Source organism: Vulpes lagopus, chromosome 2 (assembly GCF_018345385.1).
Source record: "Vulpes lagopus strain Blue_001 chromosome 2, ASM1834538v1, whole genome shotgun sequence".
NCBI classification, from domain to species: domain Eukaryota; kingdom Metazoa; phylum Chordata; class Mammalia; order Carnivora; family Canidae; genus Vulpes; species Vulpes lagopus.
This window is the reverse complement of record NC_054825.1, coordinates 135395089-135403818: the sequence shown is the minus strand read 5'-3', so window position 1 is coordinate 135403818 and position 8730 is coordinate 135395089. Positions and strand designations below refer to the sequence as shown.

The window sequence follows — 8730 nt, the reverse complement described above, 5'->3', positions numbered from 1 at the left end:
TGGTTGGGGCAGGGTAGAGGAAGATGGGTGAAATGTTTTTAATGTTTTTTTCTTTTTAGTTTAAATAAATTGAATAAAAGAAAATAACATGTGACTTCTGTTGAGGGAATTCAAATTAAAATAAAGACTTAGTTCAATCTGTATAAGAACTCTAGTTTTCTGATAATCCCTACAAATTTGAAAATCCCAAGACATTTCTAGGCTTAAAGCAACATACTTCATCAACAGGAAAAACCTCAATGGCACATGCTTCTATTTCCAAAGTTTTCCATGTATAGATATTTCCAGGAAATTGATCTCCCCTTAGCTGAAAATATTATCATTTTAACTAATAGAAGAACTAATAGAAGAACAGTGGCTTTGGGGAGAAGATGATTTTTTTTTTCTGTTAGTGGGAATGTCTTTTTTGTCATCTAAAATCTCAATGTGACAGCTCTTTTTGTACTGGTCCCAAGTCCAGGGACATTGACAAGAATAAGTGGTAGATCTCACTAATTTGGGGGTACAGCCTCAATGGTATTATTCTTGAAAATCCTTTCTCTGGAGTATTGAGGGAAAAAGCAATCAAAAGGAACTTTAAGAAATGAATGATGATAGGCCACCTGAGCCAGTTTGATTATTCAGTGGGGTCAGAGTATATCAATCATTTCTCCTATGTAAATTTTCTAACAGTTGGAAACAGATTATAACCTAAGAAATTGAAACTGAATGAGTAGCTCACCAGGATTCAGAGACTTTAAGACAGAACAAGAAAATATCTTAGAAGGAAGTTAAGGCATCATGAAGTCCCTTTGGTCTTATAGTCAATAACAACATGTTCTACAAAAGAAAAGAAGGAAAGAATTAGGAAAAAAAGGAAAGAGAAAAATAGAAAAAAAGGAAAGAAATAGAGTTGAGTGTCCCCTAAATGGTGTCTGTCAATCTGCACTCAGGTCAGACTTAGATTAAAGTAGAATTAGAGACTTTGCCCTATGAACTAGTTTTTTTTTTTTTTTTCCTGTACATTTGCAAGTATTTTTTTTTACCTCACCTTGAATTTAAATAAATTTAAATTAAATGAATTTAAATGAATTTAAATAAATTCATTCTCTTTGGTTGAAGTAAGTTAAGAGTTTTCCATGCTTTTGGCAAGATTTATGGGGCCTCAGGTCACTCCTAGAAAGTAGGGAGATGGCTTTGAGTCAGATTCCAAATCTAGAGAAAGTCCAAGTTAGATAAATTGAAGAAGGACAGAAAAGAGGTGGTAACTCAAGCAAAAGAGAAAAGATACAGTCAACTATAGGCATCAGAGCTCCTTTCAGCTATAGACACCAGAGCTCCTTTCATCTGAACTGCCATTCAAGTATAATAACATTTTTTAGATGAAAAGAGATTTGATTCCATAGAATTATTGATAAAAGGAAAATTAATAAAACCTGGAAGAAGTTTATGTGTCACTGAGTTTTTAAATGTTAACACAGTTACATCACTTTAGGTCTCAGTTTAATATTGTATATGATTTCAAATTTACATAAATTATTATAGGATTGCAAATCCTGAAAAAATTGTTTTCTTTCCTACTTTTATTGAGTAGAAGGGAATGAGAGTAATATGTGATAAGAGTAGCCATTTGCCCTTGACTCTTTCAAATCAGATGGATTCTTATTTGAATTGGAATAAAATTTAACTAAAATCTTTTTTTTTTCAGGTGAAACAATTTTATTTCACAGTTGTCTTTAAAACCACAAAGACACTATGTTCTTCATATAAAAACATTAGTACAGATAACTATACTTTCTAGAAAACGATTATATAGACCCTCTCAAAGAAAAATGCACACCATTATATGGTTCAGACAAGTTACTTGGGAAAAACACATCTGGACCAATTCCTAAAATGTACCAGAAGACCAGGCTGCATCTTTTGGTTCAAAGTATAGATTACTGTCATCAGTAAGGGCTCCTGCATTCTTACATATTTGATAATATGCATATAGACTGGTTTGTGACTTAATGCTCCGTTGGTTCATCAGCCTTTCCTGCAGGTTCATTAGCAGGTTGAGCAGGCTGTGCCTTTCTCTGTGGTCTTTCTTCAAGACCTTCCAGGAACGGAGATACATCATCATCATCATAAGTTGTAAATTCCAAGTCTTTACCAACAATTCCCATGGAAACATCCTTTGTAGGTAGGTCCTGTTCTGCAGGAAGTGTCTTTCCTAAGGCACGCAGACCATGTTTAACCAGCTCATTCAAATTGCACTCCATAAACCCAGACATATGTTTCTCCAAGTAAGTACAAGCTGATTGAGAACGGGCTCCAATGGACATGGCTCTACAGTCAAAATAGTTGGCAGATGGACAGGTTTGGAAAATGTGAGGGCCCATATCATCATAAGCAGCAATAAGCAGTCAAACACTATATGGTCTCCGGCCATACCTTGTGTTGGTATCTGGGTCTTGCTTCCAATTAGAGATACAAGACAAGAAACAGGAAGAGGTCTGTCAAATACAAATCTGGAATGCAAACACTCGCATAAAATTACGTAACAATCTAGCATGAGCAGTAAGTCCCGCAACTGAGATACCAATATGGTTATCAACATGAAGAATTTTCTTCTGATGAGCTGCAAGCTCTGACTTTGCTCTCTTCAATGCAACCAACACTGCATGGGTTTTTTATTTCAGACCAACTGTGGCTGAACCTTTTTTGACAGCTTCCATTTCATATTCAATTTGATGAATCCTGCCCTGAGGGCTCCAAACAATGACGTCATTGTCATACTGGTTGCGAAACATGGTTCCAGCGGGGGTCCGGCTAAGGCCTCCGGCAGAGGTGGCAGCTTCAGGAGCACCAAAATTTAACTAAAATCTTAATCTCACTACCCCTAAGACCGTCTACTCCAGGTTCTCCAGTTATACTTTTCTTAAACTATTCTAGGCCTTTGAAGAAGATGCATGTTCGGTTTTATGATTTCTGAAGATCCCAGAACTTGCTGTTGATAGCTATTTCAGTGCCAAACAAACCTATTACTTTAGTAAAATGCATTTAGCATTCAATTGAATCTAATAGCTTTCAAAATGACTCAATGCAGTCATATAGCAATTATCCCTACTAATGGAGCAGAACAGTAGCATCAATAATTCCAAAATACAGGTTATATAAGTATCTTTTCCATTTGGCCTAGAATTACATTGTGCTAACATCTATCCTTGAGCATTAACCTTCAATACAACATTTCAGATGATGGAATGCTCATCTAGGAATCAGGAAAAGTAAATTCAAATTCTTACTGACACTAACATCTTTGTCCCTCGGTTTCCTTATTTCTATCAAATTGTGGAATTACTAATTATTTAAAACTGCGTTTCAATGCTACCTAATAAGGTAGGAGCTTTCACAGGGAAATTGGAGGTCTCGTGAGATAGACCTCAGGGCACTCTGTGGAGTCCACTAGAGCAGTGTCTCAAGACTATGTTTTACAAGTAGTAAAATATATAAAAAGAGATTTTTTTCTTGAAAAAAGAAAATCTCTGTGGTAGACAGTCTCTAAGACCCTCTTTAACTTGAAAGTTTTATTTCCATGTATTTTTTGAATATCTAATATTTTTGAGCACAATATGCTTTCCTAAGCAATTGCCACCAAGTGAAGGGTTTTGATTCTGGTTGCCTGACAGTAAGCAAATGTCTTTTATTACCTTCTAAAATATAGATACAACACCAATCAAAAACAAAAGTACAATATTTTATGTTGTTTAATACTGATAGGACACCCATTGGTTCATAAAACAAATCAAGTAATTTTATTTCTCCTAAAGATGTGTTATCTTTGTTAGGTTAGGTTTGTATATTTTAGAGGCTGTCAATCGGATGTAACAAATTGTAACCTCTTCTGCTGCAAAAGGATAATCTAATTCCCTTGTTGACTACAAATAAAGCTACTGCTTAAATTTATCATTTTTCAGGCTTTCAGCAATGATTAACTTATATGGGTTTTGTTGTTCTTTAATCAAATTGTCCTTAACCCATGGGCTGGCAAGCATATTTGTGATCATTATAAATAAAATATTTTGCATTTTTTATGTGTATTAAAACTTTATTTTTTATCTTCTCCCCAACAACACTGAAAAGAGTGGCTCACATGTGAAAGCTTTTTAAAATGACTTCAGTACATACATGAATTTGAACTTTTGAAAGCTGAACAGTGTAGATTTGAGATCTGTTGTCTAAGTAGTATTGTGAAGGTTGATATTCTTCCTAACAAGGTAACTGGGCTGTCCCAATTTTCTTGGTTTACAAAAATTAGTATTTTTAGTACACATTATTGAGGCCACATCTGTACATTTTATGGGAATGAATAATAATCAAAGGCTTCCTCTGACTTACGTGTTCTTTGTAGCAAGGCCTTTACTTATCCTGCCAAAAGTGAACAAAAACTCAGATGGATGAGGTTAGTTTAATTAAGAGAAAAAATGTAATTGTAAAACTTGGCAAAAAACCGAGACCCCATGTGCATTTCAAGGTCTTAAACTGAACCACTTAGTATGTTATAAAACTGGTTTAATAACATACACACACACAGATAAAGGTCACAATGTCTCCACCACAAGCATATATGTATTTTTTAAATGTTATAAGAGAAAGTATCTGGAGACTTAGTGACTACAAGTTGAGTAGTTGAGTATTAAACAATCATATAATATAACTTGGCAAATATTGCCATATGGAAACAAATTACATTTATAGAAGCATAGCTGTGTAACTGTGGTATTTAAGAAGAGCATGAGTCTAGAGCCAGATTGCCTAGATTCAAATTTCAGAAGAACCACTCACTAGCTGTGTCACATTAGGCGAGTGCTTGTTCTCTCCAAGATTAAATTTCCTCATTTGTAAATGGGGATATTACTAGTAATTATATCTGAAATTTAAGGTGAGGTTAACTGGATTATTCTATGTCAAGAATTTGCTTGATGAAAGCATTGCCAGCCACATAATAAGTCCTCAATAAATACTATATTTTTATATAATACACATTATTTGGAATTACGCATATTTTGCATTACCTAAATATAATTATAATATCTATTTTAATCAGAGCATTTAAATCTAGGGCAATAATAAATTGATCAAGATATATCCATATCATTACTACACATTTCAAAAGGACATTTTAGCAACTGCATAATTTTCATAAGAAAAAGGGCTAGATAATTAAAAATGGCTAAATAATGTTATAAAGGAAATTCTAAAGAGTCCAGAATATTAAGAGGGCAGATCGAAGGTAACACCTTCAAATATTAATAAGGGAAATCCATCTGTATTAATTAGACTCATTAAAAAGAAATCTAGGATCCACTATGTTGCCACTATGACAAAAGCCACAGAGAAGGAAAAAGAGCATGAGTCATTGATGGCTTCGTTTAAATCAATATAGCTGAATAGTCTCCTGATTCCTTTTTGCCTGACATAATTAAGCATTCTACTCTTTTAAGCCACTGTAGTAATAGTTCTGCTACTGTCAGGCAAACACGATCCTACACCTTATATTGTGGTGACAGAGAATACAGAGCAGATCAGATGATCCAAATTAAGAGCACATCACCCAGAATTATTTACATCTTGTTCCTTTCCAGGAGATATCTAAGCTGTTCCAAGGTGTGTTTTGATACATAAATAGATTCTTTTTTTTTTTTTTATGATAGTCACAGAGAGAGAGAGAGAGAGAGAGAGAGAGAGAGAGAGAGAGAGGCAGAGACATAGGCAGAGGGAGAAGCAGGCTCCATGCACCGGGAGCCTGACGTGGGATTCGATCCTGGGTCTCCAGGATCGCGCCCTGGGCCAAAGGCAGGCGCTAAACCGCTGCGCCACCCAGGGATCCCCATAAATAGATTCTTAGCCCTAGTCCCATAATAAGCGAATGGCTAGTGCTTATTTGGCCATATTGCAGTCTCCAGTTTGATATAATGAAATTGCTATCAGCAAGCAACAAAAATCACCTTCCAGTGAAGAATGTGATTAAGGAATGTGCTGTCTGGTGTTACAAATCAGAAAATCTATGCAATTCACTGGTACCTAGTATCTCCCATTGAAGTTCTTGGCAATCAGGCAGACAATCTGGATTCCATGAAATTCTAGGAAAAGGTGTGGATTGCAAAATGCTTTAGTGAGAATTCAGAACAAAGAGTAAGGTCAAAAAGTAAAAATGGAATGTCATACTAGCACTTCTAAGGGCATGAGCGGAATACTTCAACCTCAGCTATACCCACATGCTATCCCATTCATTCAAATTCCCTTAGCTTTCCACCATAGAAACTGAGTTTAGGAGTACCAAGGAATTTTATGGATCATCTATTTAGGATGTTGAATAACATTGCCTTTTCTTATCAGTGACAGGTTACAGAGACTTCCCTCACATTGACTAATGAAGTTTATTCAAAATCTCCCTAAATTTTAAATTTCAGAAACATATACATGTAAAAAATATTTTAGCAGAAATTCTTAGTAACACTATCCTATGAATGAAATTTATTTATTCCAATCTTTTAAAATAATTCTTTGTGATAGAGATTGTTCAAGGTGCTTGGAGTTATTAATATTTAAGCAAGTAGAAATTGGAGACAGAGTCATTCATATATAAGAACTTGATATATGATAGAAAGTGTTGAAGAAAGAAATGAGGAAGGAATTAGAAGACAGTATATTGTCCCACTAAGTAGAAAAATTACAAAACAATCTTTTCATTTAGTAATATCTACAAACATAAGCTTTAGAAGGATTAAGGACCTAAAGGTAAATTATAAATAATATTTTATATATTAGAACTTCTGTGTGATCTATGATTGAGAAAGGACTTAGTAAACCAATCTCCCATGGAACAAACCGAGGGGAAAAAAGATGTTTGTTTTTATTAATATTAAAGATTTTTTATTCAATAAAGAATGTCACTAACAAAGTTAACAAATAATATATTGGAAGAAAATATTTACAGTGTCTAAAAATAAGGAATTAATATCTGGAATACATAATGAACTCCTGAAAATCAAAAGTAAAGGATTAGAGAAATTGACAAATATTACAATGTGGTAATTCCCAGATGGAGAAATCTATATTACTAATAACTTTAACTCATTAGCATGTAATGAAAAGAAAAGAAAAAGGAGAGAAAAAAACAAGAAGAGAGGATTTTTAAATCCATAAAATTATAAAATCATATAAAACTTATTGATGCCAAGAGCTGCAAAGGGTACAAAGATATTGGAACCCTCGGCCACTGCTGGCTGAAGAGTTTGCTGTCAGACTGAGTTACGTATAACTTCTGACCCAACAATCTCACTCTGGAGCATATGGCCCAGAAAAGTTTGCTCACCCCTCACCTCCACTGTACATCTCTGCAGGGAAATGTGTTCACTGCAGCAATACGTTCAGGAGTGGGAGATTGATGACATTTAAGTATTTCTCACAGGAAAATACACACTATGGAATACTTTTCAGAAGTTAGAGGCAATGGTCAAGAGATTCACACAACATCAGTGGATCTTAAAAACACAGTACTGAGTGAAAAAGAGTAAAGCAGAATTGGATGGATATTTTAACCCCCTTTCTGTATTTTTGAAATACACACACACAAAAAAAAAATCCGATAAGTAAAAGACATATATGAATTTTTTTTTTTAAAGTTTTATTTATTTATTATTTATGATAGTTACAGAGAGAGAGAGAGAGAGAGGCAGAGACACAGGCAGAGGGAGAAGCAGGCTCCATGCACCGGGAGCCTGACGTGGGATTCGATCCCGGGTCTCCAGGATTGCGCCCTGGGCCAAAGACAGGCGCTAAACCGCTGCGCCACCCAGGGATCCCCGACATATATGAATTTTTAAAAGACATCAAACAATCGGAATAGTTGCCTAATGGGGAGGGAAGGGATGAAATGAGAGGAGGTTATAGAGGTAAAATAAAGGAATTTTAAAAAGATGTCAGTTTAGTTACTGTGCAGAGTGATATGATGTTATCATGCCATGACAAAAGGAGTAGAATAATCTCAACTTTCTAGATCTGGGGTCCCCTAACAAAAGAACAAATAAACACAATAAGCAAATAGCAAAAAAGGAAAAAAATAGTGATAGGTCATGGTAACCTGTATCATGGGAAACCAAGAATAAAAATTCATAATGCTAAGAGTAAAGCAGAAAACCAAATTGCAGTATAAGCTACACACATGGCCAAAATAAAATACATAAGATTATACCTAATGATGCAAGCATTCATTAGTTCAAGGCCATATGAACCTTGGGGAAAGAGGCAAACTCCAAGAAGGCCTAATAATATGTGTTCTATGAGAAGTAAAGGAGGAAAGTGATAAGAGCACACACTTTGAATCCAGGTGCCCCTTTTTTTCTAATTTGGATTCTGGCTCTTTTTATTTGTGCCATCTAAGAAAGATGATTTTAATTCCAAATTTCAGTTTCTTCCTCTGGCAAATGAGAGCAATACTACTTAGATTTCAAATGTGTTAGGAGTATGTAAGATGATGTATGTCAAATATATATATATATATATATATATATATATATATATATATATATAATATGTATATATATAAAACCAAAATGAAATTGGGGGGAAAAGATAGTGTCTCATTTGACTCTTCAGTGAGAACAGATTAGAGTGAAAAACAAGTATAAGGACAAGTCAACTAGTATTGGATCATTAAATCTTTAAACAAGGGTCAGAATTCACACTTCCCTGGGATAGCCT

The 8730-nt window shown here is 34.7% G+C and overlaps 1 pseudogene; it reads right to left on the bottom strand.

The window, feature by feature from the left end:
- Window positions 1–1988: 1988 nt before the first annotated feature.
- On the bottom strand, window positions 1989–2774 carry LOC121485339 (annotated as a pseudogene).
- Between the last annotated feature and the right edge of the window lie 5956 nt (window positions 2775–8730).